Here is a 27,225-nt window from a genome sequence, read left to right as displayed (position 1 = left end):
ATTTCAGTAGTGTCTTGTCATGGTTTACCTTGTCACAGTTACATTCTCTTGATTTTTCAAAGTTCATTTTGGATTTCTTTCGTTGAAATGCAAGAGCTGGAATATTTCAGTAGTGTCTTGTTGAGCTTTACCTTGTCACAGTTACATTCTCTTGATTTTTCAAAGTTTATTTTGGATTTCTTTCGTTGAAATGCAAGAGTTGGAACATTTCAGTAGTGTTTTGTTGTGCTTTACCTTGTCACAGTTGCATTCTCTTGATTGTTCAAAGTTCATTTTGAATTTCTTTCGTGAAATGCAAGAGTTGTAATATTTCAGTAGTGTTTTGTCGTGGTTTACCATGTCAAAGTTACATTCTCTTGATTTTTCAAAGTTCCTTTTGAATTTGTTTCGTGAAATGCAAGAGTTGGAATATTTCAGTAATGTTTTGTCGTGGTTTACCTTGTCACAGTTACATTCTTTTAATTTTTCAAAGTTCATTTTGGATTTCTTTCCTTGAAATGCAAGAGTTGGAATATTTCAGTAGTGTTTTGTCGTGGTTTATCTTGTCACAGTTACATTCTCATGGTTTTTCAAAGTTCATTTTGAACTTCTTTCATTGAAATGCAAGAGTTGGCTTATTTCAGTAGTGTTTTGTTGTGGTTTACTTTGTCACACTTACATTCTCTTGATATTTCAAAGTTCATTTTGGATTAATTTCGTTGAAATGCAAGAGTTGGAATATTTCAGTAATGTTTCAGTAATGTCACAGTTACATTCTCTTGATTTTTAAAAGTTCATTTTTGAATTTCTTTCATTGAAATGCAAGAGTTGGAATATTTCAGTAGTGTCTTGTCGTGGTTTACCTTGTCATAGTTACATTCTCTTGATTTTTCAAAGTTCATTTTGGATTTCTGTCGTTGAAATGCAAGAGTTGGAATATTAAAGTAGTGTTTTGTCGTGGTTTACCTTGTCATAGTTACATTCTCTTTATTTTTAAAGTTCATTTTGAATTTCTTGCGTGAAATGCAAGAGTTGGAATATTTCAGTAGTGTTTTGTCGTGGTTTACCTTGTCACAGTGACATTCTCTTGATTTTTCAAAGTTCATCTTGAATTTCTTTCGTTGAAATGCAAGAGTTGGAATATTTCAATAGTATTTTGTCATGGTTTACCGTGTCACAGTTACACTCTCTTGATTTTTCAAAGTTCTTTGTGGATTTCTTTCGTTGAAATGTGTTTTGTTGTGCTTTACCTTGTCACAGTTACCTTCTCTTGATTTTTCAAAGTTCATTTTGGATTATTTTCGTGAAATGCAAGAGTTGGAATATTTAACTAGTGTCTTGTTGTGGTTTACCATGTCACAGTTAAATTCTCTTGATTTTTTAAAGTTCATTATGAATTTCTTTCGACCCCCTTTGGCGCGCCGAAGGGGGTTATTAAATAGTGGAATTTATGAAGAAACTGACTCTTGCATTTCAATGAAAGAAACCCAAAATGAACTTTTAAAAATCAAGAGAATGTAACTGTGACAAGGTAAACCACGACAAAACACTACTGAAATATTCCAACTCTTGCATTTCAAGGAAAGAAATCCAAAATGAATTTTGCAAAATCAAGAAATGTAACTGTGACAAGGTAAACCATGACAAAACACTACTGAAATATTCGAACTCTTGCATTTCACGAAAGGAATCAAAAATGAACTTTGAAAAATCAAGAGAATGTAACTGTGACAAGGTAAAGCACAACAAAACACTACTGAAATATTCCAACTCTTGTATTTCAACGAAAGAAATTCAAAATGAACTTTGAAAAATCATGAGAATTTAACTGTGACACGGTAAACCACGACAAAACACTATTGAAATATTCCAACTCTTGCATTTCAACGACAGAAATTCAAGATGAACTTTGAAAAATCAAGAGAATGTCACTGTGACAAGGTAAACCACAACAAAACACTACTGAAATATTCCAACTCTTGCATTTCACGAAAGAAATCCAAAATGAACTTTGAAAAATCAAGAGAATGTAAGTGTGACAAGGTAAACCACGACAAAACACTACTGAAATATTCCAACTCTTGCATTTCAACGAAATAAATTCAAAAATGAACTTTGAAAAATCAATAGAATGTAACTGCGACAAGGTAAACCATAACAAATCACTACTGAAATAATCCAACTCTTGCATTTCAACCATACAAATTCAAGATGAACTTTGAAAAATTAAGAGAATGTAACTGTGACAGGGTAAACCACGACAAGACACTAGTGAAATATTCCAACTCTTGCATTTCAACGAAACAAATTCAAAATTAACTTTGAAAAATCAAGAGAATATAACTGTGACAAGGTAAAGCCCAACAAAACATTACTGAAATATTCCAACTCTTGCATTTCAACGAAATTAATCCAAAATGAACTTTGAAAAATCAAGAGAATGTAAGTGTGACAAGGTAAACCACAACAAAACACTATTGAAATATTCCAACTCTTGCATTTCAACGAAAGAAATTCAAAATAAACTTTGAAAAATCATGAGAATGTAACTATGACAAGGTAAATCACGACCAAACACTATGGAAATAATCCAACTCTTGCATTTCAATGAAAGAAATTCAAAATGAACTTTGAAAAATTAAGAGAATGTAACTGTGACAAGGTGAACCACAACAAAACACTACTGAAATATTCCAACTCTTGCATTTCAACGAAATAAATTCAAAATGAACTTTGAAAAATCAAAAGAATGTAACTGTGACATGGTAAACCATGACAAAACACTATTGAAATATTCCAACTCTTGCATTTCAACGAAAGAAATTCAAAATGAACTTTGAAAAATCAAGAGAATGTCACTGTGACAAGGTAAACCACGACAAAACACTACTGAAATATTCCAACTCTTGCATTTCACGAAAGAAATTCAAAATGAACTTTGACAAATAAAGAGAATGTAACTATGACAAGGTAAACCACGACAAAACACTACTGAAATATTCCAACTCTTGCATTTCAACGAAAGAAATCCAAAATGAACTTTTAAAAATCAAGAGAATGTAACTATGACAAGGTAAACCACGACAAAATACTACTGAAATATTCCAACTCTTGCATTTTAATGAAAGAAATTCAAAAATGAACTTTGAAAAATCAAGAGAATATAACTGTGACAAGGTAAACCCCAACAAAACACTACTGAAATATTCCAACTCTTGCATTTCAACCAAAGAAATTCAAAATGAACTTTGAAAAATCAAGAGAATGTAACTGTGACACGGTAAACCACGACAAGACACTAGTGAAATATTCCAACTCTTGCATTTCAACGAAAGAAATTCAAAATGAACTTTGAAAAATCAAGAGAATGTAACTGTGACAAGGTAAAGCACAACAAAACATTACTGAAATATTCCAACTCTTGCATTTCAACGAAATTAATACAAAATGAACTTTGAAAAATCAAGAGAATGTAGGTGTGACAAAGTAAACCACAACAAAAAACCACTGAAATAATCCAACTCTTTCATTTCAATGAAATAAATTCAAAATGAACTTTGAAAAATCATGAGAATGTAACTGTGACAAGGTAAATCACGACCAAACACTATGGAAATAATCCAACTCTTGCATTTCAATGAAAGAAATTCAAAATGAACTTTGAAAAATTAAGAGAATGTAACTGTGACAAGGTAAACCACAACAAAACACTACTGAACTATTCCAACTCTTGCATTTCAACGAAAGAAATCCAAAATGAACTTTGAAAAATCCAGAGAATATAACTGTGACATGGTAAACCACGACAAAACACTACCGCAATATTCCAACTCTTGCATTTCAACGAAAGAAATTCAAAATGAACTTTGAAAAATAAAGAGAATGAAACTGTGATACGGTAAACCACGACAAAGCACTACTGAAATATTCCAACTCTTGAATTTCAAGTAAATAAATCAAAAATGAACTTTGAAAATAAAGAGAATGTAACTGTGACAAGGTAAACCAAGACAAAACACTACTGAAATATTCCAACTCTTGCGTTTCACGAATGAAATTCAAAAGGAACTTTGAAAAATCAAGAGAATGTAGCTGTGACAAGGTAAACCACGACAAAACACTACTGAAATATTCCAACTCTTGCATTTCAAGGAAAGAAATCCAAAATGAACTTTGCAAAATTAAGAGAATGTAACTTTGACAAGGTAAACCACGACAAAACACTACTGAAATATTCCAACTCTTGCATTTCACGAAAGAAATTCAAAAGGACCTTTGAAAAATCAAGAGAATGTAACTTTGACAGGGTAAACCACGACAAAACACTATTGAAATACTCCAACTCATGCATTTCACGAAAGAAATTCAAAATTAACTTTGAAAAATCATGAGAATCTAACTGTGACAAGGTAAACCATAACAAAACACTACTGAAATATTCCAACTCTTGCATTTCAACGAAAGAAATCCAAAATGAACTTTGAAAAATCAAGAGAATGTAACTGTGACAAGGTAAAGCACAACAAAACACTACTAAAATATTCCAACTGTTGCATTTCAACGAAACAAATTCAAAATAAACTTTGAAAAATTAAGAGAATGTAACTGTGACATGGTAAACCACGACAATACACTAGTAAAATATTCCAACTCTTGCATTTCAACGAAAAAAATTCAAAATGAACTTTGAAAAATCAAGAGAATGTAACTGTGACATGGTAAAGCACAACAAAACATTACTGAAATATTCCAACTCTTGCATTTCAACGAGATTAATCCAAAATGAACTTTGAAAAATCAAGAGAATGTAAGTGTGACAAAGTAAACCACAACAAAACACTACTGAAATAATCCAACTCTTGCATTTCAATGAAAGAAATTCAAAATGAACTTTGAAAAATAATGAGAATGTAACTATGACAAGGTAAATCACGACCAAACACTATGGAAATAATCCAACTCTTGCATTTCAATGAAAGAAATTCAAAATGAACTTTAAAAAATTAAGAGAATGTAACTGTGACAAGGTGAACCACAACAAAACACTATTGAAATAGTCCAACTCTTGCATTTCAACGAAAGAAATTCAAAATGAACTTTGAAATATCAAGAGAATGGAACTGTGACATTGTAAACCACGACAAAACACATACTGAAATATTCCAACTCTTGCATTTCAACGAAAGAAATTCAAAATGAACCTTTAAAAATCCTGAGAATGTAACTGTGAAATGAAACCACGACAAAACACTACTGAAATATTTCAAGTCTTGCATTTCAATGAAAGAAATTCAAAATGAACTTTGAAAAATAAAGAGAATGTAACTGTGATATGGTAAACCACGACAAAACACTACTGAAATATTCCAACTCTTGCATTTCAAGGAAAGAAATCAAAAATGAACTTTGAAAATCAAGAGAATGTAACTGTGACAAGGTAAACCATGACAAAACACTACTGAAATATTCCAACTCTTGCGTTTCACGAATGAAATTCAAAAGGAACTTTGAAAAATCAAGAGAATGTAGCTGTGACAAGGTAAACCACGACAAAACACTACTAAAATATTCCAACTCTTGCATTTCAAGGAAAGAAATCCAAAATGAACTTTGAAAAATTAAGAGATTGTAACTGTGACAAGGTAAACCACGACAAAACACTACTGAAATATTCCAACTCTTGCATTTCACGAAAGAAATTCAAAAGGACCTTTGAAAAATCAAGAGAATGTAACTTTGACAAGGTAAACCACGACAAAATACTGCTGAAATATTCCAACTCTTGTATTTCATGAAAGAAATCCAAAATGAACTTTTAAAAATCAAGTGAATGTAATTGTGACAAGTTAAAGCACGACAAAACAATACTGAAATATTCCATCTCTTGCATCTCAACGAAAGAAATCCAAACCGAACTTTGAAACATCGAGATAATGTAACTGTGACAAGGTAAAGCACAACAAAACACTACTGATATATTCCAACTCTTGCATTTCAGCGAAAGAAATCCAAAATGAACTTTGAAAAATCAAGAGAAAGTAACTTTGACTAGGTAAACCACGACAACACACTACTGAAATATTCCAAATCTTGCATTTCAAGGAAAGAAATCAAAAATGAACTTTGAAAATCAAGAGAATGTAACTGTGACAAGGTAAACCATGACAAAACACTACTGAAATATTCCAACTCTTGCATTTCACGAACGAAATTCAAAAGGAACTTTGAAAAATCAAGAGAATGTAGCTGTGACAAGGTAAACCACGACAAAACACTACTGAAATATTCCAACTCTTGCATTTCAAGGAAAGAAATCCAAAATGAACTTTGAAAAATTATAAGAATGTAACTGTGACAAGGTAAACCACGACAAAACACTACTGAAATATTCCAAATCTTGTATTTCACGAAAAAAATTCAAAAGGAACTTTGAAAAATCAAGAGAATGTAACTTTGACATGGTAAACCACGACAAAGCACTACTGAAATATTCCAGCTCTTCTATTTCACGAAAGAAATTCAAAATGAACTTTGAAAAATCATGAGAATGTAACTGTGACAATGTAAAGCACAACAAAACAATACTGAAATATTCCAACTCTTGTATCTCAGAGAAAGAAATCCAAAACGAACTTTGAAAAATCAAAAGAATGTAACTATGACAAGGTAAAGCTCAACAAGACACTACTGATATATTCCATCTCTTGCATTTCAACTAAAGAAATCCAAAATGAACTTTGAAAAATCAAGAGAATGTAACTTTGACAAGGTAAACCACAACAAGACACTACTGAAATATTCCAACTCTTGCATTTCAAGGAAAGAAATCCAAAATGAACTTTGAAAAATCAAGAGAATGTAACTGTGACAAGGTAAACCACGACAAAACACTACTGTGACAAGTAATTGTGACAAGGTAAAATATGAAGAAACTATACTGAAATATTCCAACTCTTGCATTTCAACGAAAGAAATTCAAAATGAACTTTGAAAAATCAAGACAATGTAACTGTGACAAGGTAAATCATAACAAAACACTACTGAAATATTCCAACTCTTGAGAATGTAAAATCAAGAGAATGTAACCGTGACAAGGTAAAGCTCAACAAGACAGTACTGAAATATTCCAACTCTTTCATTTCAACGAAAGAAATCAAAAATGAACTTTGAAAAATCAATAGAATGTAACTGTGACAAGGTAAACCACGACAGGACGCTACTGAAATATTCCAACTCTTGCATTTCAAATAAAGAAATACAAAATGAACTTTGAAAAATCAATAGAATGTAGCTGTGACAAGGTAAACCACATCAAAACACTGCTGAAATATTCCAACTCTTGCTTTTCAACGAAAGAAATTCAAAATGAACTTTGAAAAATTAATAGAATGCAACTGTGACAAGGTAAACCATGACAAAAGACTACTGAAATATTCCAACTCTTGCATTTCAACGAAAGAAATTCAAAATGAACTTTGAAAAATTAATAGAATGTAAGTGTGGGAAGGTAAACCACAACAAAACACTACTGAAATAATCCAACTCTTACATTTCAATGAAAGAAATTCAAAAGGAACTTTGAAAAATCATGAGAATGTAACTGCGACATGGTAAACCACGACAAAACACTATTGAAATAATCCAACTCTTGCATTTCAATGAAAGAAATTCAAAATGAACTTTGAAAAATTAAGAGAATGTAACTGTGACAAGGTAAAGCACAACAAGACACTAGTGAAATATTCCAACTCTTGCATTTCACGAAAGAAATTCAAAATGAACTTTGAAAACTCAAGAAAATTTAATTGTGACATGGTAAACCATGACAAAACACTACTGAAATATTCCAACTCTTGCATTTCAACGAAAGAAATTCAAAATGAACTTTGAAAAATCATGAGAATGTAACTGTGACAAGGTAAACCATAACAAAAACACTACTGAAATATTCGAACTCTTGCATTTCAACGAAAGAAATCCAAAAATTAACTTTGAAAAATCAAGAGAATGTAACTGTGACAAGGTAAACCACGACAAAACACTACTGAAATATTCCAACTCTTGCATTTTAACGAAAGAAATCCTAAATGAACTTTGAAAAATCAAGAGAATTTAACTGTGACAAGGTAAAGCACAACAAAACACTACTGAAATATTCCAACTCTTGCATTTCAAGGAAAGAAATACAAATTGAACTTTGAAAAATCAAGAGAATGTAACTGTGACAATGTAAACCACGACAAAACACTACTGTGACAAGTAACTGTGACAAGGTAAAATATGAAGAAACACTACTGAAATATTCCATCTCTTGCATTTCAACGAAAGAAATTCAAAATGAACTTTGAAAAATCAAGACAATGTAACTGTGACAAGGTAAATCATAATAAAACACTACTGAAATATTCCAACTCTTGCATTTCAACGAAAGAAATCCAAAAATGAATTTTGAAAAATCATGAGTATGTAACTGTGACAAGGTAAACCACGACAAAACACTACTGAAATATTCCAACTCTTGCATTTCAAGGAAAGAAATCCAAAATGAACTTTGAAAAATTAAGAGAATGTAACTGTGACCAGGTAAACCACGACAAAACACTACTGAAATATTCAAACTCTTGCATTTCAATGAAAAAATTCAAAAAGAACTTTGAAAAATCAAGAGAATGTAACTTTGACATGGTAAACCCCGACAAAACACTACTGAAATATTCCAACTCCTGCATTTCACGAAAGAAATTCAAAATGAACTTTGAAAAATCAAGAGAATGTAACTGTGACAAGGTAAAGCTCAACAAGACACTACTGAAATATTCCAACTCTTTCATTTCAAAGAAATAAATCGAAAATGAACTTTGAAAAATCAAGAGAATGTAACTGTGACAAGGTAAACCACTATAATACACTACTGAAATATTCCAACTCTTGCATTTCAACGAAAAAAATCCAAAATGAACTTTGAAAAATCAAGAGAATGTAACTGTGACAAGGTAAAGCTCAACAAGACACTACTGAAATATTCCAGCTCTTGCATTTCAACAAAAGAAATCGAAAATGAACTTTGAAAAATCAAGAGAATGTAACTGTGACTAGGTAAAGCACAACAAGACACTACTGAAATATTCCAACTCTTGCATTTCAAGGAAAGAAATCCAAAATGAACTTTGAAAAATCAAGAGAATGTAACTGTGACAAGGTAAACCACGACAAAACACTACTGTGACAAGTAACTGTGACAAGGTAAAATATGAAGAAACTCTACTGAAATATTCCAACTCTTGCATTTCAACGAAAGAAATTCAAAATGAACTTTGAAAAATCAAGACAATGTAACTGTGACAAGGTAAATCATAACAAAACACTACTGAAATATTCCAACTCTTGAGAATGTAAAATCAAGAGAATGTAACCGTGACAAGGTAAAGCTCAACAAGACAGTACTGAAATATTCCAACTCTTTCATTTCAACGAAAGAAATCAAAAATGAACTTTGAAAAATCAAGAGAATGTAACTGTGACAAGGTAAACCACGACAGGACACTACTGAAATATTCCAACTCTTGCATTTCAAGGAAAGAAATCCAAAATGAACTTTGAAAAATCAATAGAATGTAACTGTGACAAGGTAAACCACAACAAAACACTACTGATATATTCCAGCTCTTGCATTTCAACGAAAGAAATTCAAAATGAACTTTGAAAAATCAATAGAATGTAACTGTGACAAGGTAAACCATGACAAAACACTACTGAAATATTCCAACTCTTGCTTTTCAACGAAAGAAATTCAAAATGAACTTTGAAAAATCAAGAGAATGTAAGTGTGGGAAGGTAAACCACAACAAAACACTACTGAAATAATCCAACTCTTACATTTCAATAAAAGAAATTCAAAAGGAACTTTGAAAAATCATGAGAATGTAACTGCGACAATGTAAATCACTACAAAACACTATTGAAATAGTCCAACTCTTTAATTTCAATGAACGAAATCCAAAATTAACTTTTAATTATAAAGAGAATGTAACTATGACAAGTTAAACTACAACAAAACACTATTGAAATATTCCACCTCTTGCATTTCAACGAAAGAAATTCGAAATAAACTTTGAAAAATTACGAAAATGTAATTGTGACATGGTAAACCATGACAAACCACTACTAAAATATTCCAACTCTTGCATTTCAAAGAAAGAAATTCAAAATGAACTTTGAAAAATCATGAGAATGTAACTGTGACAAGGTAAACCATAACAAAACACTACTGAAATATTCCAACTCTTGCATTTCAACGAAAGAAATCAAAAAATGAACTTTGAAAAATCAAGAGAATGTAACTGTGACAAGGTAAACCACGACAAAAAACTACTGAAATATTCCAACTCTTGCATTTCAATGAAAGAAATCCAAAATTAACTTGGAAAAATCAAGAGAATTTAACTGTGACAGGGTAAAGCACAACAAGACACTACTGAAATATTCCAACTCTTGCATTTCAAGGCAGAAAATCAAAATTGAACGTTGAAAATCATGAGAATTTAAATGTGAAACGGTAAAGCACTATAAAACACTACTGTGACAAGTAACTGTGACAAGGTAAAATATGAAGAAACACTACTGAAATATTCCATCTCTTGCATTTCAACGAAAGAAATTCAAAATGAACTTTGAAAAATCAAGACAATGTAACTGTGACAAGGTAAATCATAATAAAACACTACTGAAATATTCCAACTCTTGCATTTCAACGAAAGAAATCCAAAAATGAATTTTGAAAAATCATGAGTATGTAACTGTGACAAGGTAAACCACGACAAAACACTACTGAAATATTCCAACTCTTGCATTTCAACGAAAGAAATCCAAAATGAACTTTGAAAAATCAAGAGAATTTAACTGTGACAAGGTAAACCACGACAAAACACTACTGAAATATTCCAACTCTTGCATTTCAAGAAAAAAATTCAAAAGGAACTTTGAAAAATCAAGAGAATGTAACTTTGACATGGTAAACCCCGACAAAACACTACTGAAATATTCCAACTCCTGCATTTCACGAAAGAAATTCAAAATGAACTTTGAAAAATCAAGAGAATGTAACTGTGACAAGGTAAAGCTCAACAAGACACTACTGAAATATTCCAACTCTTGCATTTCAACGAAAGAAATCCAAAATGAACTTTGAAAAATCAAGAGAATGTAACTGTGACAAAGTAAACCACGACAACACACTACTGAAATATTCCAACTCTTGCATTTCAAGGAAAAAAATCCAAAATGAACTTTGAAAAATCAAGAGAATGTAGCTGTGACAAGGTAAACCACATCAAAACACTACTGAAATAATCCAACTCTTGTATTTCAATGAAAGAAATTCAAAATGAACTTTGAAAATTAATAGAATGTAACTATGACAAGGTAAACCATGACAAAACACTACTGAAATATTCCAACTCTTGCATTTCAACGAAACAAATCCAAAATGAACTTTGAAAAATTAAGAGAATGTAACTGTGGGAAGGTAAACCACAACAAAACACTACTGAAATAATCCAACTCTTACATTTCAATAAAAGAAATTCAAAAGGAACTTTGAAAAATCAAGAGAATGTAACTGCGACAAGGTAAACCACTACAAAATACTATTGAAATAATCCAACTCTTGCATTTCAATGAAAGAAATTCAAAATGAACTTTGAAAAATTAAGAGAATGTAACTGTGACAAGGTAAACCACAACAAAACACTACTGAAATATTCCAACTCTTGCATTTCAATGATATAAATTAAAAATGAACTTTGAAAAATCACGAAAATGTAATTGTGACATGGTAAACCATGACAAAACACTACTGAAATATTCCAGCTCTTGCATTTCAACGAAAGAAATTCAAAATGAACTTTGAAAAATCATGAGAATGTAACTGTGACAAGGTAAACCATAAAAAAACACAACTGAAATATTCCAACTCTTGCATTTCAACGAAAGAAATCCAAAAATTAACTTTGAAAAATCAAAAGAATATAACTGTGACAAGGTAAACCACGACAAAACACTACTGAAATATTCCAACTCTTGCATTTCAACGAAAGAAATCCTAAATGAACTTTGAAAAATCAAGAGAATGTAACTGTGACAAGGTAAAGCACAACAAGAAACTACTGAAATATTCCAACTCTTGCATTTCAACGAAATAAATCCAAAATGAACTTTGAAATATTAAGAGAATGTAACTGTAACAAGGTAAACCATGACAAAACACTACTGAAATAATCCAACTCTTACATTTCAATGAAAGAAATTCAAAATGAACATTGAAAAATCAAGAGAATGTAGCTATGACATGGTAAACCACGACAAAACACTACTGAAATATTCCAACTCTTGCATTTCAAGGAAAGAAATCCAAAATGAACTTTGAAAAATCAAGAGAATGTAACTTTGACAAGATAAACCACGATGAAACACTACTGAAATATTCCAACTCTTGCATTTCACGAAAAAAAATCAAAATGAGCTTTGACAAATCAAGATAGTGTAACTTTGACATGGTAAACCACGACAAAACACTACTGAAATATTCCAACTCTTGTATTTCACGAAGGAAATTCAAAGAGAACTTTGAAAAATCAAGAGAATGTAACTTTGACAAGGTAAAGCATAACAAAACACTACTGAAATAATCCAACTCTTGCATTTCAAAAGAAAAAATGAAAAAAATATATCATGTTAAAAAAAAAAAAAAAAGGGGGGGGGGAGCGCCCTTCGAGTTTGGGGATAGGGGACCTATGGAGGGTTGAAGTCCCTGGTGGTTGGGGTCATTGGTGCTTATGATCCTTGATGGTTCGTACTCACATACACCTTTTTACTTGATCTGTAAGGATTTCTATGGATTGTTCTGAATTTCTTTATTAAAATTCTTTTCTTGCCATCTACATCTCTCTTAGTATCAACTTTTTAGCATACTATAACGTTGGACCCTATTTTAAACTGACAACACTGTTCAAACGCCATTGAGGTTACCTTAACTGCTAATCACTTTAACCCTTTTTCTCTATCGTCAAGTACATGCTCTGGAAAGGTGTCAAGGAACGTAAGGCAATTCAGGAACCAGCGGGGAATCCCCGCTCGTAATTGCTAATCACTTTAACCCTTTTTCTCCATCCTCAAATACATGCTCTGGAAAGGTGTCAAGGAACGTAATCTCCCCAAACACGTCAAACTGTTAATTCCATGTGCAATTGATATCAATAGCAATAACCAGTCTGGTAATCTGCTCTGAAAAGTTGCCAAGGAACGTAAAGGTCCAGAATAACACAGGAAGAATATAAGCCAAGCAAATAGCATGGGAAGGAACGTAAGCCAAGCAAATAACATGGGAAGGAACATAAGCTCCTAGAATAGTATGGGGGGAACATAAGCCCTTAAAATAGAATGGGAGGGAATATAAACCCTCAGAATAGCATAGGAAGGAATATAAACCCTCAGAATAGCATAGGAAGGAACATTAACCCTCAGAATAGCATAGGAAGGAACATAAACCCTCAGAATAGCATAGAAAGGAATATAAACCCCCAGAATATCATGGGAGGTAACAAAAAACCACAGAATATTAAAGGAAGGACTAAAAACCCTCAGAATAGCACAGAAAGGAAAAAAATCACCCAGAATAGCACATAAAGTACCATACAGCCTCAGAATAGCATAGGAAGGAACATAGAGTAAGCAAAATGGAAGGTACTACTCTACTGACATATTGCCAAGGTTTTTACAAATTTTAATTTGGTTTATAAAAACATTCATGGTAAAGAACAGTAAGTAAAGAGTGACCCTGTCAGTAGAAATAGAAACCATGGCGAAACAGTGAATCTACTTTTTTTTTAATTTTTTGATCCAAAACTTGCATTTCTTTTTACTGACCTATAATTCCACACAGCAGAACTAATTGGGTGGAGTTCAACTTTCTGTTTGTTTTACTGACTTAAAATTTAATGTAGGAGGTTTTAAAGCCAGGTGGATTTTGAATAGGTGGGTTTTGTGTCTATCCAGAGATAGAAAATACTGTGAATACGCCACTGATGTAAAACAACCAAAATTAAAAAACACTTTACAATGAATTTATACAAAGCAATCTCTCTTTCACTTTGCAAAAACTAACAAAAAATTAATAAAAAGGTGCTTACATCACATTAATATATACAAATCTGTAATTTCATCAAATACCCAGAATTTCGATGACTAAAATGACTATGGTCTCTATTATCTGACAAAACTCCTATGAACTCTGATAAAGAAATTTTAATAGTAATATATCTGCTTTCCAAAATATGTATAATAAATACGTAAAATGATAAAGGTCCTCCAGAGTCATTGACACATAGAGCGTAGATACGACGGTTTAGTTTTTTGATCCGTTTTACAAGCATATTTAGAAAGGTTTTCACCCAACCTTGCGACAATTGGAATCTGGCCCCAGTCCCCCGTATTGTATATTGAATAAAGCCGTCCCAAAATAAATATGAATTTCCTGATGAAAAAACTGTGTTGTTCCATGCTTTCAGGGTCTTATCTTTTTGATAAATATTGTTTTTATATTCACGGTGGTATTTGCGAGTACTCTGGCATACTACCTGAGAATGAACAGAACAAAATGAAACATGTCAAGCAATGCATCGAGAGCAATGTGGCCAACACTTCGAAACTAAATAGGCCTATACCACAAATTGCACGGAAAATGTACCAAAGACGAAAAAATTGTACCATATCCTAATTTTTTTTTCCGCGTACGTTGTAGGTCGGATCGTTGGTGACACACAGTACAATCTATGAAAATTTTCTGTAAGATATTTTTTTCCACTTCCATTCTCCAATAATTCATTTTCTTTCTCTTCTAATTCAGTACATGCGCTCCTGGTACTACTTGAAGAAATTGTTCGGAGTAACATATTACTACATTAACATGTTACTACAGTAAAAGAAAAATGTCGTTGTCCATCCTCCATTTAAGACCATTCTTAGCACCCTGAAATTAATTCCGCCCCCTGAAATTAATTTTAGCACCCTGAAATTAATTCTGAATGACAATTTTAATACAAATTAGGGGCTAAAATGGGATTTTAACCTAGTATTCTTACAGAATATTACCAAAAAGCTGCTTCTAGGATCTTTTTTCCATGTAATAGTTTGCATACAATTTCCCCTTTTCTCTTTATTGAGGATCTTGATGGAGGGGGGATAGCTCCTATAGCCCTTCCCTAATATACGATACTCCCTACAAACAATACAGGAAAAAAAATTGTTTTGAGACTAAGACTGATGTTAATTTCTGCTCGTTTTGAGTTTGACTCGGTTATTTATTGTAATTTCTGTTCGTTTTGGGTTTCATTTATTTATCGATGCTGATTTATGGTAGTTTCACGCTTGGTTTATTATTTGATTTTATTTTTGATCATTTTGTGTTTAATGGAGTTCTCTACTTTTCTTTGAAAAACTTATTTCTTGAACAAGTTTTCTTAATTAATTTCTGTTCGTTTTATATTGACATAATCTTTTCAGGGAAAAAGAAAATAATACTTTAAATCTTTTCGTTTTTTTTAAGAATTTATTGTCTGGCCTGCTATTTGTGTGCTGGAGAAAAATTTTCAGCAATTTTTAACAACATACACCCCTTTGAAAATCTGGACAGTGTTTAATTTAGCTTCATACCTCCTCTCGTTGATCTGAAATGGAAAACTTGATACCATTCGCAAAAAAATCTGTTTACTTTCTTTGAAAGCTTGGATACACTTACGCTATTTGTATTTGGTAAAATTTTAAGAGCAGAAGTAGCCCTGAAAGTTTGAACATAAAATCCTCATTCGATCTTGGGATACTGCTGAGATGCCTTATTGGGAATTAGCATTAATACAGTGCATTTTGATTTAATCTTAAGGCAACATTTAATTTTTAAACATAAAGGCAAATGGGAGGGTGGGCGTTGGAGGGGGATTAGTTTCCCTCCAATCACTTTTGACTATTAAAAGCGCATCAGCCCTTTCTATTTTCAATTGAATGACCCCTTTTCAAACTTCCTACGACAATTCGTTCGATACAAAGTGCCCTGATCTAAACAATAACAACAACAACAACAACAACAACAGCAAAAATAATACATTATACCCACATCTATCTTTACTATAAATTAATTTAAAAAAATTTTTCCGCAAAATAAGTTTTTCAAAGAAAATTAAAGAACTCCATTAAACAAAAATGAGCAAAAATAAAATCAAATAATCTACCAAGAGTTTCACGCATGGTAGATTATTTTATTTAATGTTCGTCCATTTTGTGTTTAACGGAGTTCAGTACTTTTCTTTTAAAAACTTGTTTTGCGATAAAAGTATTTTTAATTAATTTCTGTTCGTTTTATATGGACATATTCTTTTCAGGGAAAAAGAAAATAATACTTTAAATCTTTTCGTTTTTTTAAGAATTTCTAGTTTGGCCTGCTATTTGTATGCTGGAAAACAAATTTCAGCAATTTTTAACAATATGCACCCTTTTAAAAATCTAGACACAAATAGTACTGTTTAATTTAGTTTCATACCTCCTCTGGTTGACCTGAAATGAAAAACTTGATACCATTCGCCATAAATTTACTTTCTTTGATAGCTTGGATACCCTTACGCTATTTTGATTTGGTTAAATTTTAAGAGCTGAAAGGGGAGGGTTGGCGAGGGAGGGTGGGTGTCGGAGAGTGGGAGAGGAAGGGGAATTAGTTGTCCTCAAATCACTTTCGACTATTTAAAAGGGCACCAGCCCTTTCTATTTTCAATCAAAAGAGCCCTTTTCGAAGTTCCCACGACAACTCCTTCGATACGAAGTGCCCTGGTCTAAACAACAACAACAACAAAAAATAATACATTATACCCACTTCGATTTTTACTATAATTAATTAAAAAAACAAGTTTTTTTTAACTGAAAGTAAGGAACGACGTTAAAACTTAAAACGAACAGAAATTATTCCTTATATGAAAGTGGCTGTCCCCTCCTTAACGCCTCGCTCTTTACGCTGAAGTTTTTCATTGTATAAAAAAAAAGAGTTGTGAGAAAGTCAAACTTTAGCGTAAAGAGTGAGGCGTTTAGGAGGGGACAGCCCCTTTAATATAAGGAATAATTTCTGTTCGTTTTAAGTTTTAACGTCGTTCCTTACTTTCAGTTAAAAAACTTGTTTTTTTTTATTTAATTTTTGAACGTTTTTGAATAAATGCAGGTTTTGATCTTGGCTCACCATACATGAATAATTAAAACAAAATTTGCATATCAATTTACTTTTATTTGGTTAAATGACTTTCTCGAAACTTATTTAATTTTATTTACGAACGCTTTTATTAGTAATAAATATACGTAACTTACGAATTAACTTACGTAACGAACTTCTATATTCATATATTTTTAATACGTATATTAGGGGGTTTGCCCACTATTCAATACCTTGCTCTTTAAGCTAAAGTTCGAATTTTGTTCCAATTCTTTAAAAATGACCGCTTAATCAAAACGGCCGTTAATTAGAATAAATAGCTCTTATGAAAGTACTAAAAAATCTTTCGCTTAAAGAGCGAGGTATTGACTAGGGGGTGAACTCAATCATATATGTAATATTTTCTATTCGTTTAAAGTTGTGATGTTGCTGCTGTTGCAGCTAAAAAACTTTTTTTTTATATTTAATTTCTGATCTTTTTTTAAATAATGCTGGGAAGTCTGGCGTCCCATTCATAGCAATTTCCCTTCCCCCATTAAAACTTCCTTCGTGTAAAGACCCTCCCACATAACCCCCGACCCCCCCCCCCCACTACTAGAAAAATTCTCCCCTGAAAACGTCTGTATACTTCCCAATAACCAATAGTATATGTTAACATTGGGTAAAGTTCATAACTTTAAGCCCTCCCCCCGGGAACTTCGGGGTATTAAGTCATCCTAAAAGAGATACTTACAATATTTTCGAAAATGCTGAACAAAATGGCTATCTCAAAATTTTGATTGGGTGACTTTTGGAAAAAAATGAGCGTGGGAGGGGGCCTAGTTACCCTCCATTTTTTTGTTCACTTAAAAACGGCACTAGAACTTTTAATTTCCATTTCAATAAGCCCTCCCACGATATTCTAGGACCACTGGGTCGATACGATCACCCCTGGGGAAACGAAAAAAAAAAAAATAAAAAAATAAACACGCATCCGTGATCTTTCTTCTGGCAAAAAATGGAAAATTCCACATTATCAGCCAAATTTTCTCAGGCGCGTAACTTTTGATTGGTATGATTAAACTTAATGAAACTTATATATTTGAAATCACAATTAAAATATGATTCTTTTGATGTATCTATTTGTATCAAAATACCGTTTTCTAGAGTTTCGGCTACCATTGAGCCGGGTCGCTCCTTACTTACAGTTCGTTACCACGAACTGTTTGAAAATATCCAGCCTTCTAGTCACTTTCGACTATTAAAAAGGGCAATGGGCCTTTCGATTTCCAATCGAATGAACCCTTTTGGAAACGAAAACGCTTTCTATAAACACCTTATATGCCCCCAGGGCATAAATTACAACCCTAACCCTAAGGTCTGTTAGGGTGGTTGTCCTCCTCTAAGACCAAATTTCCAGAACTTTCAACTACGTTTAACAACATTGCTATCTCAAAATTTTGATTGGATGTGTTTGGGGATATGGGGGGCGTGAGAGGAGTAGTAGTCGCCTTCCAATCACTTTCGACTATTAAAAAGGGCACAAGCCACTCCAATTTCCAATTGAATGAGCGCATTTCGAAGTTTCTACGACAGCTTCTTCAATACGAAGTGCCCCGCTCTAAAGCAAAAAATTAATAAATAATACATTGTGCCAACATCGTTCTTATATGCCCCCAGGGCATAACTTGAAACCCTTGCTCTGAAGGTTGTGGGGGAATGTCCTCCTCTTTACTTAGTCCCCGTTTCTTGTCTCGTTCTCGAGTGTCCCCGTTCTTTACTTAGGCAGCACAATCATGATTATACAACAACTTTCTATATAAATCTTATATACCCCCAGGGCATAACTTACAACCCTTGCACTGAGGGCTCTGGGGGGTTTATCATCCTAAAAGACCTAATTTCCAGAACGCTCAACTATGGATATCTAAAAATTTTGATTGGATGTGTTTTGGAAAATGGTGGACATGAGAGGGGCATTAGTCGCTATCCAATCACTTAACTATTGAAAAAGGCACTAGCCCTTTCAATTTCCAATTGAATGAGCCCTTTTTAAGTTTCTACGACAACGCTTTCAATAAAAACTTTATATGCCCCAGGGCATAACTTACAACCCTTGCCCTGAGGGCTCTAGTAGGAGGGGTTGTCATCCTCAAAGACCTAATTTCCAAAACTTTCAACTACGTTGTATAAAATGTCTATCTCCATTTTTTTATTGTATGTGTGTTGGGAAATGGCGGTCATGAGAGGGGGGTCAGTTGCCATCCAATTACTTTTGACTATTAAAAGGGATACTAGCCCCTTGAATTTCAAATTAAATGGGACCTTTTTCAAGTTTCTACAACAAAGACTTCAATAAAAACCTTATATGCCCCCAAGCCATAACTTACAATCCTTGCCCTGAGAGTTTTGGGGGAGTGTCCTCCTCAAAAATATATTTTCTATCTAGATATCAAATACCCTGAGCAAAATGGCTATCTCAAAATTTTTATTTGATGTGTTTGGGGGAATCATAGGCGGGGGGGGGGGCTAGTTGCCCTCCAATCACTTTTGACTATTAAAGGGGCACCGGTCGCTTGAATTTCCAATCGAATGAGCCTTTTTGAAGTTTCTACAACAACGCCTTCTTTAAAAACCTTATATGCCCCCAGGGTATAACTTACAGCCCTTGCCCTGAGGGCTATGGGGGAATCTCCTCCTCAAAAACATATTCTCTATCTGGAAATCAACAACGCTGAACAAAATGGCTATCTCAAAATTTTGATTGGATGTGTTTGGGGAAACAATGGGCGGGGGGGGGGCTAGTTGTCCTCCTATCACTTTCGACTATTAAAAAGGGCACTAGCCCTTCAAATTTCCAATCGAATGAGCCTGTTGTGAAGTTTCTACGACAACGCCTTCTATAAAAACCTTATATGCCCCCAGTGCATATCTTAAAAACCTTGCCATAAGGGTTGTGGGGGAGTTTCCTCCTCAAAACCTATTTTCAATCTGGAAATCAACTACGCTGAACAAAATGGCTATCTCAAAAGTTTGATTGGATGTGTTTGGGGGAATAATGGGCGTGTGGGGGGGGGCTAGTTGCCCTCCAATTACTTTTGACTATTAAAAAGGCAACTAGAAATCTCAATTTCCAATTGAATGAGTCCCTTTTGAAGTATCTACGACAACCCCTTCCATGTGAAGTGCCCTGCTCTAAAGGAAAAAATAATAAATAATACATTGTGCAACATTGCTCTTACATACCCTCAGGGTATTACTTAAGACCCTTGTCCCGAGGGTTTTGGGGGAGTTTCCTCCTCAAAAATACATTCTGTACATGGACATCATATACACTGAATAAAATAGTTATTTCAAAATGTTAATTGGATGTGTTTGGGGGAATGATGGGCGTGGGGGGGGGGCGTGTTGCCCTTCAATCACTTTTGAATATTAAAAAGGGCACTAGCCTTTTCAATTTCCAATCGAATGAGCCTTTTTTTTAAGCTTCTATGACAACGCCTTCTATAAAAACCTTATATGCCCCCAGGGCATAACTTAAAACCCTTGCCTTGAGGGTTGTGGGGGAGTGTCCTCCTCAAAGCATATTTTCTATCTGGAAATCAACTACGCTTAACAAATAGACTATCTCAAAATTTTGATTGGACATGTTTGTGGGAATTATGGGTGTGGGGGGGGGAGAGTTGCCCTCCAATCACTTTCGACTATTAAAACGGCACTAGCCCTTTGAATTTCCAATCGAACGAGCCTTTTTTGAAATTTCCACGACAACGCCTTCTATAAAAACCTTATGTGCCCTCAGGGCATAACTTAAAACCCTTGTCCTGAGGGTTGGTGGGGAGTGTCCTCCTCAAAAACATATTTTCTATCTGGAAATCAACTACGCTGAACAAAATGGCTTTCTCCAATCTTTGATTGGATGTGTTTGGGGGAATGATGGGCGTGGGGGGTGGACTAGTTTGCCTCCAATCACTTTCGTCTATTAAAAAGGGAACTAGCCCTTTGAATTTCCATTCGAATGAGCCTTTTTTGAAGTTGCTACGACAACGCCTTCTATAAAAACCTTATATGCCCTCAGGGCATAACTTAAAACCCTTGCTCCGGGGGTTGTGGGGGAGTTTCCTCCTCAAAAACATATTTTCTGTCTAGAAATCAACTACGCTGAACAAAATGGATATCTCAAAATTTTGATTGCATATGTTTGGGGTAATGATGGGCGTGGGGGGCTAGTTGCCCTCCAATCACTGTCTAGTATTAAAAAGGGCACTAGCCACTCCAATTTCCAATCGAATGAGTCCTTTTCGAAGTTTCTACAACAACTCCTTCGATACGAAGTGCCCGGATATGGAGAAAAAAAAAACAAAAACAGATTTTGTCCACATCGTTCTTATGCCTATGAAATGTTAAGCCTTCCAATCACTTTCGACTATTAAAAAGGGAACTAGGCTTTTCGATTTCCAATCGAATGAGCCCTTTTTGAGTTTCTACGACAACACGTTCTATAAACATCTTATATTCCCCCAGGGCATAAATTATAACCCTTACCCTAAGGACTGTGAGGGTGGTTGTCATCCTCTAAAACTAAATTTCCAGAACTTTCAACTAGGCTAAACAAAATGGCTATCTCAAAAATTTGATCGGATGTGTCTGGGAAAATGGGGGTCGTGAGAGGGTCTTTAGTCGCTCTCCAATCACTTTCAACTATTAAAAAAGGCAAAAGCCCTTTCAATTTCCAATCAAATGAGCCCTTTTGTAGTTTATACGACAATGCTTTCAATAAAAGCCTTATATGCCCCCAGGCATAACTTACAACCCATGCCCTGAGGGCTGGAGGGGGGGGGTTGTCATCCTCAAAGGCCTAATTTCCAGTACTTTCTGCAACGTTGACAAAAATGGCTATCTGAAAATTTTGATTGGATGTATTTTGGGGAAAGTTGGGCTTGAGAGGGGGTTAGTAACCCTCCAATCACTTTCAACTATTAAAAAGAGCACTAGCTCTCTCAATTTCCAATTGAATGAGCCCATTTTGAAGTTCTTACAACAACTCTATCTTTAAAAACCTTATATGACCCCAGGGCATAACTTACAACCTTTGTAATGGGGTTTCTGGGGCGTTAGTCATCCTTAAATACATAATTTCCAGAACTTTCAACTACGTTGAACAAAATAGCTATTTCTAAACTTTAATTGAATGTGTTTGGGGAAATGGTGGCCATGAGAGGGGGGTTAATTACTCTCCACTCACTTTTGATTACTAAAAAGGACAATTCTAGATTCCAATCAAATGAGCCCCTTTTGAAATTTCTACAGCATCTTTTTATATAAACCTTATATGCCCCCAGGGCTTAAATTACAACCCTAGAACTAAGGGCTCTGATTGGGTTATAATCCTGAAATACCTAATCTCCAGAACTTTCGACTACGTTGAACAAAATAGCTATTTCTAAACTTTAATTGAATGTGTTTGGGGAAATGGTGGCCATGAGAGGGGGCTTAATTACTCTCCACTCACTTTCGACTATTAAAAAGGGCTATTTCAATTTCCAATCAAATGAGCCCCTTTTGAAATTTCTACAACAACTTTCTATATAAACCTTATATGCCCCCAGGGCATAACTTACAACCCTTGCACTGAGGGCTCTGATGGGGTAATCATCCTAAAAGACCTAATTTCCAGAACTTTCGACTACGTTGAACAAAATGGATATCTCAAAATTTTGATTGGATGTGTTTGGGGAAATGGTGGACGTGAGAGAGGGGGGAATTGCCTTTCAATCACTTTCGACTATTAAAAGGGCACTAGCCCTTTCAATTTCCAATCGAATGAGCCTTTTTTCAAGTTTATACGATAAAGATTACAATAAAAACTTATACAACCCCAGGGAATAACTTATAACCCTTGCCCTGAAGACGGGGTGGGGGGGGGGGTTCTAATCAAAAGTATAATTTCCTGAATTTTAAACTGCGTGGAATAAAATGGCTATCTCAAAATTTTGATTGGATGTTTTTGGGGATATGGTGGGGTTGGAAGGGGTGTTAGTTGCCTTCCAATCACTTTCTACTATTAAAAAGGGCACTAGCGATTTCAATTTCGAATAGAATGAGCCATTTTTAAAATTTCTACGACAACGCGTTCTATAAAAACATTCTATGCCCCAAGGGTATAACTTACAACCCTTGCCCTGCGGTCTGTGGGGGGGGGGCATGTCATCCTCAAAGAACTAATTTCCAAAACTTTCAACTGTGTTGAGCAAAATGGCTATCTTAAAATTTTAATTGGACGTGTTTTGGGAAAAGGTGGGCGTGAGAGGGGGGTTAGTTGCCCTCCAATCACTTTCGACTATTAATCAGGGCACTAGCCCTTTGAATTTCCAATCGAATGAGCCCTTCTTGAAGTTTATACGACAAAATTTTCTATAAAGACCTTACATGTCCCCAAAGCATAACTTACAAACTTTGCCTTGAGGGCTGTGGAGGGAGTTTCCTCCTCAAATATATAATGTATATCTTAATATAAGCTACGATGAACAAAATTGCTATCTCAAAATTTTGATTGAATGCGTTTGGGGAAAAGGTGGGCGTGACAGAGGGGTTAGTTGCCCTCAAATCACTTTTTACTATTAAAAAGGGCACTAGACCTTTGAATTTTCAATCGAATGAGCCCTTTTCAACTTTATACGACAAAGATTTCAATAAAAATTTATATGCCCCTAGGGCATAACTCATAACCGTTGCCCTTAAGACTGTGGGGGGAGTGCCCTGCTCAAAGGTATAATTTCCTGAACTGTAAACTACGCGGAACAAAATGGCTATCTCAAAATTTTGATTGGATGACTTTGGGGAAATGCTGGGCTTGAAAGGGGTGTTAGTTACCTTCAAATCACTTTCGACTGTTAAAAAGGGCACTAGCCATTTCAATTTCCAATCGAATGAGCCCATTTTGAAGTTTCTACGACAAAACGTTGTATAAAAACCTTATATGCCCCCAGGGTATAACTTGCAACCCTTGCCCTGAGGGCTGTAGGGGGAGGGGGGTTGTCATCATCAAAGACCTAATTTTCAAAAATTTCAACTACGTTGAACAAAACGGCTATCTTAAAATTTTGATAGCATGTATTTGGGGAAAAGGTGAGCGTGAGAGGGGGGTTAGTGTTCCTCCAATCAATTTCGACTATTAAAAAGGGCACTAGCCCTTTGAATTTCCAATCGAATTAGCCTTTTTTGAAGTTTCTACGACAACGCTTTCTATATAACCCCAAGGCATAACTTACAACCCTTACCCTGAGGGTTATGTGGAGTGTCCTCCTTAACAACTTAATTTCTATCTGGGAATCAACTACGCTGAACAAAATGGCTATTTCAGAATTTTGATTAGATGTGTTTCGAGACATGGGGGGCGTGGAAGGGGTGTTAGTTGCCTTTCATTCACTTTCGACTATTAAAAAGGGCACAAGCCACTCTGATTTCAAATTGAATTAGACCTTTTAGACGTTTCTATGAACACTTCTTCGATACGAGGTGCCCTGGTCTAAAGGAAAAAAATAATACATTGTGCCAAAATCGTTCTTAAATGCCCCCAGGGCATAACTTAAAACCCTTTTCCTAAGGGTTGTGGCGGAGTGACCTCCTCAAAAACATATTTTCTATCTGGATATCAACTACGCTGAACAAAATGGCTATCTAAAAAAACGCGTAGTATAAAAACCTTATATGCCCCAAGGGCATAACTTACAACCCTTGCCCTGAGGGCTGTGAGGGGGTTGCCATCCTCAAAAACCCAGTTTACAGAACTTAAAACTACATTGAGTAAAATGGCTATCTCAAAATTTTGATTGGATTTGTTTGGGGAAAAACTGGGCATGAGAGGGGGGTTAGTTGCCCTCCAATCACTTCCGACTATTAAAAAGGGCAATAGCCCGTGGAATTTCCTATCGAATGAGCCTTTTTGAAGTTTCTACGACAACGCTTTCTAGTAATACCTTATATGCCCCCAGGGCATAACTTACAGCCCTTGCCCGGAAGGCTGTGGGGAAGTGTCATCCTCAAAAACATAATTTCTATTTTGAAATCAACTACGCTGAACAAAATAGCTATCTCAAAATTTTGATTGGATGTGTTTCGGGAAATGGTTGGCGTGGAAGGGGTGTCAGTTGCCGTCCAATCACTTTCGACTATTAAAAAGGACACAAGCCACTCCAATTTTCAATTGAATGAGCCCGTTTCGAATTTTCTTTGACAACTTCTGCGATACAAAGTGCCCTGCCCTTGTCCGAATGGTTGTGGGGGAGTGTCGGCCTCAAAAACATATTTTCTATCTGGAAATCAACTACGCTGAACAAAATAGCTATTTCAAAGTTTTGATTGTATGTTTGTTGGGGGGATGATGGGCGTGGAGGAGGCTAGTTACCCTCCAATCACTTTGGACAATTAAAAAGGGCACTAGCCCTTTGAAGTTCCAATCGAATGAGCCCTTTTTGAAGTTTCTACGACAACACCTTCTATAAAAACCTTATATGCCCCGAGAGCATAACTTACAACCCTTGCCCTGAAGTCTGTGGGGGAGTGTCCTCCTCAAAAATATAATATCATGATTTCCATCTGGAAATCAACAACGCTGAACAAAATGGCTATCTCAAAATTTTGATTGGATGTGTTTCGAAGAATGATGGGCGTGCAGGGGGGGGGGGGGGCTAGTTGCCCGTCAATCACTTTCGACTATTAAAAAGGGCGCTAGCCCTTTGAAGTTCCAATCGAATGAGCCTTTTTTGAAGTTTCTACGACAACACCTTCTATAAAAGCCTTATATGCCCCCAGGGCAGTAGTGTAGCTATAATATAAGGAAGCGGGGTGTCTCCCCATATAGCTATAATGATAGAGAGCGGGCAGTCCCACCATATAGCTATAACGATAAGTAGCGGGAAGTACTCCCGCCATACAAGCAGACAGTACAATGACCAGATTAAGCCTACCATGAAAATTCATGTTGATCACGAAACCATGGTATTGGAGTTAAATAACATGTTTCTGTTTAAATTCGTGAATGTTTTCATAATATGGTGGTTCGTTTTCTGGTATGATGTTATGAAATTCTGTCTGTAAATTAGTTTGTTAAGTGTGGAAGTTTTATGTTTAACCTTGATCACGGGTATAAAAACTCTGACAATGAGTTATCTTCTCAGTTCAAAATTGGCATTTGAAATATAATGATGCATTCAAACAAAAGGAATATCGACAAAAGCTACACGCAAGAAGTAAGTTATTCTTTTATATTCTTAGTGGGTAAAAAAATTCATCCTAATAAAATTTATCGGGTGGTTTATACAGATCCCCTTATAGTTAACAGATTGTTAAATATTTTTGAACCTGGATCTGCAGAGGTAGGTAAAGAGCAATATCAAAATAAGAAAAAGGTATGTAAACACTGCATTTAAATGGCTTGCGAGCTTAGTACATGAGGTAAATCATACCTATTTTTTTATTCCGGCCCAAAGTTCCCCCCCACTATGCCACAGTCATCCATCCCCAAATCCACCAACCCAACCCTCTCCCTCCAACCCCCCTCCTTCCAACCCCCCCCCCCCACAACTTTTTTTTTAACTTTTTTTTTAACTTTTTTTTACATCTCTTAGAATGTCATGAAACACACTTAAAACACAAAAATTCACATTTAATATTTTCCAACTTCAAAATGGGAATGATATAAATATGACGACACATATATGTGTGTCGCGACTTTTACTATTAGAAAAATAATGTTTGTAGTGACCACTTTTTTTCTGACTGTTTTATTTTTTTCTGTCAGTTTTTTTTTCTGACAGTTTTTTTTAACTTTTTTTTCTGGCATTTTTTTTTACCTTTCTTTCAACTTTTTTTTTTACATCTCTAAATCATATCAGAAAAATATAATGACACTTTTAATTTGAATTTTAAAAACTTATTATTGTGCATACTATTGATGAGGACTGATGGTTCTCTTTCAAGATTTTTTTCATGAAAAACAAACTGATTTTTTTTCCAGGATTGGA

The sequence above is a fragment of the Artemia sp. Qi Xiang Cuo genome, chromosome 4 (genome assembly GCF_049724085.1).
Source record: "Artemia sp. Qi Xiang Cuo chromosome 4, ASM4972408v1, whole genome shotgun sequence".
In the NCBI taxonomy this organism is placed as follows: Eukaryota; Metazoa; Arthropoda; class Branchiopoda; order Anostraca; family Artemiidae; genus Artemia; species Artemia sp. Qi Xiang Cuo.
This window is presented reverse-complemented; position numbering follows the sequence as displayed.